Here is a 9,140-nt window from a genome sequence, read left to right as displayed (position 1 = left end):
AGGAAGCTGAGAACCAAGAAGTGACAACTTTTCTTAAGCAATGAGATGCTGACAAAAGACCATGAGTAGAGCCGGGCTCGGTGGTTCAGCCTGTAATCCCGTGCCTTGGGGGTCTGAGGTGAGTGGATTGCCTGAGCCCGCGGGTTCGAGACCCGCCTGGGCAGGCGAGACCTCACCTCTACAGTAAATCAAAAAAATTATCTGGGCGTGGTAGCGCACGCCTGTAGTTCCAGCTACTTGGAAGGCTGAGACAGAAGGATCGCCGGAGCCCAGCAGGTCGAGGCTGCGGTGGCTGGGAGCGGCCGCTGCACTCCAGTCTGGGCGACAGAGTGAAACTCCAACTCAAAAAAAATAACAAAAAAAGTAAAAATAAAAATAAAAATAAAGACCATGACTATAGAAGTTTCAAAACAGCACAGAGAGTTTGGGGCAAATCAGCTTATAAACAGGGTCTTGCTCTGTTGCCCAGGCTGGCCTCAAATTCCTGGACTCAAGTGATCCTCCTGCCTTAGCCTCTGAAGAACTGGCGCTACAGGTGCACACCACTGCATGCAACTAGTCTATGACCTCTTTATCTCTCCCGAGATATCTACCCTTCAGTTAGAAAGAGAGAGGTGAACTCAGGGCAGATGGAAAGAAAACTTCGGAAGGTTTTGTATCAGTCACTATATCCTCTAGCTTGGGAAGGACACAAACCATTTTCGCCACAACCCGTTAGCTAGAATGAGTCACATCCCACTCAACTAAAAAAGGGACCACAAAGTACAATCCTGCCATTTACCTGAAGGCAGAAAGGTAGAAATAACTGACAAATACCCCTTATATCTAATAAAATTGTTTTGAAATTTGGTAAAATGATTTAATACCCAAGTTTTATACAATTCCTTGTCAAATTGGTTCAGAATATATAGTGATTGTAAAAAGTAAAATGCCAGTCTCATTATAAACAATAAGGAGTTTATCATTGACTAAATATAACAGAAAATTGGTTAAGATATGCGGGAAATCCCCAAAATAAATTTATTTATAAAAAAGTGCATAATTTTTTCTTACATGTTTAAACTTCAGTCACCTTAAAAGTACTCTCCATTTCATGCAATACACCTATAGAAACTCTTTTTCCACTGCTCAAAGTAGATTTTGAACTTGTCAATTTGGATACATTTTAGGGATTCTGTCGTTTTTTTGTTTCACCTCTTCCACATTGGCAAAATGTTTCCCTTTGAAGACAGGGAAACAAAACAAAGTTGTTGGGAGCAAGATTGGGTGAACAGGGAAGGTAGAGAATGGGAGAGAGTCGTGCTGTCTTTTATCAAAAACTGCTGAACTACAAGGCCCCTGCCTTGTAGGTGGAAGAACCAATTATCTGTGTGCCAAACTCTGGATGGTTCTTCTGCAAATCGTGACACAACCTTCTTAAAACTTTCAGATAAAAATTTTGCTTGACCATTTGATTCAGAGGAACAAATTTGGAGTATACTACAAGGAGCCCACACTCCAAAAGATAATTCTGGGTTTTGGGGGGTCCCCCCTCGTATGTTACATTCACCATCATGAACTTTATTAATGGTTTGGACTTGGTAGCATTCATCCATTTCCACATCTTTCCTCCCTTCCTTCCCTCCTTCCCTCCTTCCCTCCTTCCCTCCTTCCCTCCTTCCTACCTTCCCTCCTGCCTTCCTGTCTTCATTCTTCTTTCAGCAAATATTTATTAACTGCTTCTCTGTAAAGATCCTAGGTGGAAAAAACTACAGTGAATAGGTCCCAGAAGCCACAACCCCTAAAGAGGCAAAATGGAGGTTACCCGAAAATGGGAAAAACGCTGACTGGGAGCAGAGCCCCAGTGGGAAGCGGCCATGAGGGAGGCAGAGCCCCATGGATCCTGTTGACGGACTCCTTCGGTCTTAAAAGAATGTGTGCACAGGCTTGAAAAACACTTCCCTTGTAATAAACAAGATATTAACCAGGATGTGCGAGGATATTGAACTAGCAGTACAGCTATGTATAGACACATAAGGAAGTCCTAACAGCAAAAAACATACCCCTTGGAGACATAAGGGAACGTTTTACTATTCCCTTTCCCATGAAGTTTTGAAACCATTAGCTAAAGGGAAAATAAGCACTTCCTCATTCCCTTTACAGATGGTTAACAGACCTTATACTAAAATAACAACATTGACAGGTAAGATTGATGAAGAAGTCTGCTAAAACTAGACAAAGCATCTCTGAAAACAAACATGTTTTGACCTGCATTTGGGAAAAACAAGCTGCAGACATAACTCAAAGTTTTAGGAATATTATAGTATAGTTATAATCAAAATAAGGATAAGATTAAAGAATTAGGTAGAAATATATAGATAGTAAGATTAAAATAATTTTAGAATATAGCAGATACATATTATAAGTATAGGTAATAACATAAATATTAGAAATGTATCATAAGCATAAGTGGTAGTATGAATGTAGGAGATAAGTGATAGCATAATAGAAAATACATATAAGTTTAAGAGTAAATTTAGATTGATAATTTTTTAAATAGATAAAGTAATTAAAATTAATTAACAATAAAGTAGAAATGGTGTTTAGTTTTAGTAAATTTAGGATATAAAAGAATTTTAGAAAGAAATAGTTATAAAAAGTAAGCCAAAATATTGCTGCTAACTCGTATAATAGGTATAAAGTTGGGGCATAAAGTTAAGAGGAAGTGGACCAGCAGAAGTAAGAAAATTGTTTGACCTAAAGGTTACAGGTTGTAACTGATAATTCCTGGCAGCTGTTGTTTTGTTCCTGTCTGTTGGTTCAGGCATAAATAACATCACCGGTAGCAGGAAGGAACAAGATGGTAATTGTAAAGGTCAACTTCCCCATGAATGAAAAGAAAACATGATGTATAACATAGGGTGCGTTTTTGTGGATACAGGGGGCACTATACAAGCATGTAAGAACTGAATAAAAAATGGCAGAGTCCTGAACTCTACCCAAGAAGTTGACTCCTGTCTTTCTTCTTCGCCGTTCCTGATTCTCCCACCTCAGGCCCCGACTCTCTCCTGGAGCTGGTCTCTGGCAAATAGGCAAGATTCCTGACCCCATGGAACTTGTCTACCAGGGGAATCCTGACAATAAACAGGTAAGCATAATTTCTAAAACTCAAAATAGTTATAGATTGTGTAAATGTTATGATGGAAATAAACATTTGATAAAGAATAACCGGGATAGTAGGAGAAGCCTTTCTGAGGTGATGTATGAGTTGAGATCTGTAGACTGTGAAGGAACTATTCTTATGGAAATGTAGAAGAAGTAAATCCAGGACACAGACAGGTACACAAGATCTAGCACACTGGAGAAACAGCAAGGAGGTCTGTGTAGCTTCAGCTGTGGGAGGAAGAAAGAGAGTGGAGGCAGATGAAGTAAGAGAGGCTGTCAGAGTCCAGACCACACAGGGCTTTGTTGATGAAGCCAATAGGTTTAGATTTTTATTCTAAAAGGAGTAGAAAGTCATCAGAGTTTGAGGCAGGGATTTGACAAGATAACTTTAATTTTTTCAAAGTCCACACTGGCTTCAGGGTGAAAAATAGAATAGATGAGGAACAGTTGGTTTTGATTAAGTTTAGATAATGGAGATGGAGAGAATGGAATCGATTAAATACATTTGGTGAGAGAGCCAACAAGATTCCCTGCTGGATTAGTTTTAGAGACAAAGGAAAAGAGAAAACTGCAAGACTCAGAAAATTAACTCAATGATGAGCCCATTTTCCATTGAAATGGAAAAGACCAGGAAGAAATAAATTGGAACTGTGATAATCAAGAGTTCTTTGTGGAACATATTAAATTTGATATGTTTCTTAAATTTTCAAGAGGGGTGTCATATATTCTGGAAGTTTCAAATGAAACTTAGGTGCAAGGCACTGTGCTCACTTTTTATATGTGTAGCAGTGCCATACATTTGTCATACTAGAATTTCTTTGTTTTATCTTCAACTACTCTTGCCTTCAGTTTTAACCCCCTACATCTGAGTAGAAAAAAATATTAACTAAATGTCAAATTGTGTTTAAATTTAATCCAGGCCAATACTGTTAAGAGTCTGATGTTCTTTTCTCTACAAAAACGTACTCGATCTCTCATCTCTACCTCTTTTCCTCAGGATGGTGTCCTCTTGTGTGTAGTTAGTTGGGGGCACTCATACAACATCATGGCTTCTGGAAAGAGTCAGAGGAGCAGTCTTGTGCATGATGTTCTTTGCATCTTCAGGTTTGTAGTGCAATAGTCTTTAACTATTTGGATGTTACTTACCATGGTAATATTGAAGGCTGAAGTTTAAGGCTGGATAGTAATGATTCAGTTTTTCTAGCCTCGGTCATGATCTAGTGATGATCCCTGACTGTCTTAGACCCAATGTTATCTCCCACTTGTCCAGTTACTGCTCTAAATCTGGCTGTGCCCCTCATGTTGTCCATGTCTCTTCTAAAATACTTGCTATTAGGCCTCTTGTCTTTCTACAGTGACTTCCTCTATCCTTCCAGCTTAATGGTCAGTAATCAGGATCAGTCTACCCCATGTAGAATCAAAGGCAGCCCAGAAAAGCTATATCTCCAGGCCTTTCTCTGCCCAACCATAGTTCATTTTTATGTAACTGGGCTCCCAATTGGGATATGGCAGTCAGCATGTTTGTTTCCTTCCACAGTCTCAAATATGGAGTAGGAGGCTGAAAGAGTGCTTCTCTATTTCTGTGTGTTCTCTCACTTAATTAAATAATGTCCACCTCTAGACCATAAGCAACATCCAAAAGGAAAAATGCAGAGAGATATCTGTTGCCCTTGCTCTCTCATTGTCTCTCACTTTTTTCTTCTTTCCATAAATCCTCTGGTTAGAAAAGGAGTAGATTTTAACCAAAGAAGTCCTGCTGGTCAAAGGCCAAAAGGATTACACTTTTCCATCATTGAGAATTGCTGAGCTGAGTTCTCCAAGCTTACAAAGTTATTGTCTTGTACAATCTAAAATTTACATGTCAGAGGCAGAATTTTAATTTCTCCTTTCTATTTTCATTCCTCATAAAACAAGTTTTAAATTCATCCTATTAAGATGGAACCCTCCTTAAAATAAAGGTAAAAGGCATGAGCTCAGAAAGGCAATAAAGAAAACAGTATCATTAATTTTACAAATATTACTCAAAATATTGGTGGGGTAGGGGGTGGGGAGGTGGGATTGGTAGTAATAGGAATCTGCCTGGGGAAGGGGGGGGCACACCTCATCAACAAAGGTAAATGCATAATGAATATTTGTATACCTAGCCCTGAATTATACCCCAAAATTTTAAAATAAAAAATTTAAAAGTTAAAAATATATATATTTATTATCCAATTTACATCAATTCTCAGATCAAACTTCTCAGATAGATATTATTATTACAACCATTTTAAAGATAAGAAAACTGATGCTTATGAAGGTTAGGTAACACGAATTTTAGAATTCTATTACCGAGACTAACCAATCTAAAAAACTATAAAACTCATGCTAAAATGCATTTTCTTGAAATTGTTGTAGTTAATTCTTATAAAGTCAGGAAAACAAAAGTCAGCGATTCAAACACAATACATGGTACAGATGAATATAGATTGACGTAATATATACACCCTAATGAAAGCTCCAAAGGCAAATGATCTGAAATAGAATCAAATAATTTATTCTTAAGGAATGGTGTAAGAGCAGCACACTCTCACACAAAAAAAGTTGGCAGCCTTCTGGGTGTGTGCACAAGGGTTACAATCAACCCTAAAATCTCAGTAGTTTAGCATAACAGAAGTTTTTGTTGTTGCTGTTGTTTCATTTCATCTTCCACATGCATTGGCAGGACTTTCTAGTCCACACAGTCACTCAGAGACCCAGACTAATGGAGCTGCCACCAGAATGCAGCTTCCTCAGTTATTCTGTTAAGGGAAAAGGGAAACTTGAGAAATTTGCATGAGTTTTCCATTACCTCAGCCTGGAAAAGGCACACTTATATCCACTAATATTCTATTAGTCAGAACTTGTCCTATAGACCTATTTAATTGGAAGGTGGCCAGAAAACATGGAGGTGTAAATGGAAAGTTTGATCTGTCTCTATCACTGCCCCATGAACATGATTCACATACCCAACCACCTGCTCCCTCCTAGTTTCAGCTTTTTCTTTTCCAAGGTTGCTTTTAAGGTCATGATAAATATAATTATTTTCGAGACATCTTTACATTTTGTAACTTGGAAAGAATATTTCAAGATCTTTATAAATCTTTATTAAAGACTAAATTATGATTCTAAGATCATTGTCAGTAAACTTTTATTTTATTTTAGGTTTTTAATGAAACAGTGTTTATAGAATGAGGGAACGCACCTACTCTTTCACTGGTTATGAATAGTAGAAGGGTGGAGGCTCTGGTGATTCCACAGTTTCTATAACCACAGCTTGCATGCAATCACCACTTGATCTTACTTCTGTTTTAAATACACAAGAGTGATTAAAAAGTTTGACATCTGAGTGTGTTGCAACTAGCTCTTGAACTGCCATTGACAGGTTTCAAATTACGTAATTCCTATTGCATTACGGAGTCTTGAATAACAGAAGCTTCCAAATTTGATTATTAATACAGGGTACTAAAGACATTAAAATCTTCCTTTGGAAGTCAATGTCCTCAGGAAATGTTATCAAGTATCGCCATCTGGCGGGTGAGAATGAAGGAGACCTTGGGTACTTGAATGTAATTGTGGGCACGTTAAAACAATTCCTGTTATTTTAAAATAATAGATGTAGTTAAGTTTCCAAATAAAAACTTTTTTCAAAAGATTTGGATTTGGGACCTAAGGAACAAAATCCCTCTTCTCAGAAATCAGGGTTACATCGAAGGTGGATAACTTTTTAATTACCATTCCTGAATGATAGCTACTTACATGAAGCACAAGTAAATAAAAGCAAGCTCTGGTGATGATGATAAGGTTATTTACAACCTGAAACTATTGCCATGGAAAGACTAGGTGCCTTGATAATTTTAGAAAGTTCAATTCACTCAGTACTTATTATTGTAGAACCAGCAGGAGGCTCTCCTTCACGTATTTGTTGACCGGTTCCAGAAATAATGGTGAGATTCTTTTTTTTTACAAAGACAAGAAAACGTTTTTGGCTTTTTAGCTTTGAAGTATCTGGGTTCCATTTATTTAGCTGACATTTTTCTCAGAGCTTTCACATTGCTTCTTTGGGAATTTAAGTTTGGAGTTTTATTTGACCATTTTTGAAAGATTACTTCGTTCAACAGAGCAGCAATGTAACAGACTTGTTCTGGACTCTCCCACAACACTTTATCTCAGCTTTTCTGTGATGTTCAATAACAATAAGAGAATGTAAGACCCTTACTAGAGAGAGAGAGGGGTACAAGAATAGCCACAGCAAATACCTGCTGAAAACTCCTAGGACCTGTTACCCATCCATTTATCATGGAAGGTCCATAAGCTAGATTCCTTTGTGCATTTGTACCTTAAGGACTCTTTTTACCTGGCTTTGTCCCATGTGAGTACCAAAACTACATGTATTTTATAGTGTTCAAGTATATGCAACAATAAGTTCTAGTCAGTAGGTTTCTGTGAACAAGAAAGATGGCATAGCCCAAAGGTTAAGAGTCCAGACGCTTGAACCAGACTACATAGTTTTTTGTGGGTTTTTTTTTTTAAAGATCCTGTTATCTCCTTAGCTATCATTCCTCCTTCCTAAGCAACCACTAATTTACTTTGTCTCAATAGATTTGCCTATTTTGGACATTTCCTATGAATGAAATTACATATTATGTGGACTTTGTGTTAGGCTTCATTTATTTGACACGGTATTTTTAAGGTTCAGCCATGTTGTAGTATGTGTCAGCACTTCACCCTTTCTTGTGCTGAATAATATTCCACTGTATGTATGTGTTACATTTTGTTTATTCATTCATCTAGCAGTGGACATTTAGGTTATTTCCATCTTTCTCCTTTACGGATAATGCTACTATGAACATTAGTGTACACGTTTTTGTGTGGATAAATGTCTTCATTTGTCTTGGGTATTTACCTTGGAGTGGAACGACTATGTCATTTGGTAGTCCTGTTCATCCAGATTATCTGATTTTTAATCCTGGTTTGGTTGTTGCTTGTTCTGTTATCTAGAGAAAGTTATTCCTCGGTTTATCTATAAATAGAACCAACTATATCTCATATACATTTTTTAAAGATTAAATACATTACTATTTTTTTTTTTTTTTTTGAGTTGGAGTCTCACTCTGTCGCCCAGACTGGAGTGCAGTGGCCGCCTCCCGGCCACCGCAGCCTTGGCCTGCTGGGCTCCAGCGATAGCTTGAACTACAGGCGCACGCTACCACACCCGGCTATTTTTTTTATTTATTGTAGAGATGAGGTCTCGCCACGTTGCCCAGGCGGGTCTCGAGCCCGCGGGCTCAGGCAATCCACTCACCTCAGCCTTCCAAGGCGCGGGTTTACAGGCTGAGCCACCGAGCCCGGCCCAAAGACATTTCTTAACCGGACAGCACTCAGGCTAACACAGCTCTATTCAATCAATATCCTTCAGACTTTTCTGGAGTTTTTGCATATTCTGAAACCTCTAAAAAGATTCAAAGATTCACAATGTTAAATCTCTCCCACTGAGAAGCAACTTCTTTGGAAAGCAATTGCAAGCAGCATCAAGAATCGCTCAAAGCACCACTGACATCCTAGGATTTACCGTTTCGGTTTAACTGTGGATTTTCTCCCTCCTGACAAATGTATCAAGGTACAGATACAAAAAAAATACCATTTATGGATCCAATGATTCATTTCAGGCCTGTCTTCACCTGAGCGAGCCGGTGACTTTTCTCATATCTTTATAGTGTATGAGAGAATAATTCGAGGCTAGGACTGTTTGGGCTGCTGGTGGGAAGCTGGCGTTTAGGATCCGGAAAGGAAAGGAAATGCAGGAAGGGAAATCGCTATGCCTGAATCCAGGCAGACTGTACGCTTCCAGTCAGCCGGCTGGGCACAAGCCAAGGCTGGCTCTCACGTCCACGACTCGCCTCGAGTCTTCGCTCCGTGGTCGAACCGGCTTGGCATTTCCTTTGTGTCTAGCTCCACTCGCCCAAGCGCTGCGGAAG

This window comes from Carlito syrichta, unplaced genomic scaffold (assembly GCF_000164805.1).
Source record: "Carlito syrichta isolate Samal-C Ts95f unplaced genomic scaffold, Tarsius_syrichta-2.0.1 Scaffold302715, whole genome shotgun sequence".
Classification (NCBI taxonomy): Eukaryota; Metazoa; Chordata; class Mammalia; order Primates; family Tarsiidae; genus Carlito; species Carlito syrichta.
The sequence above is the reverse complement of the archived record's forward strand: the minus strand, read 5'-3'. Positions refer to the sequence as shown.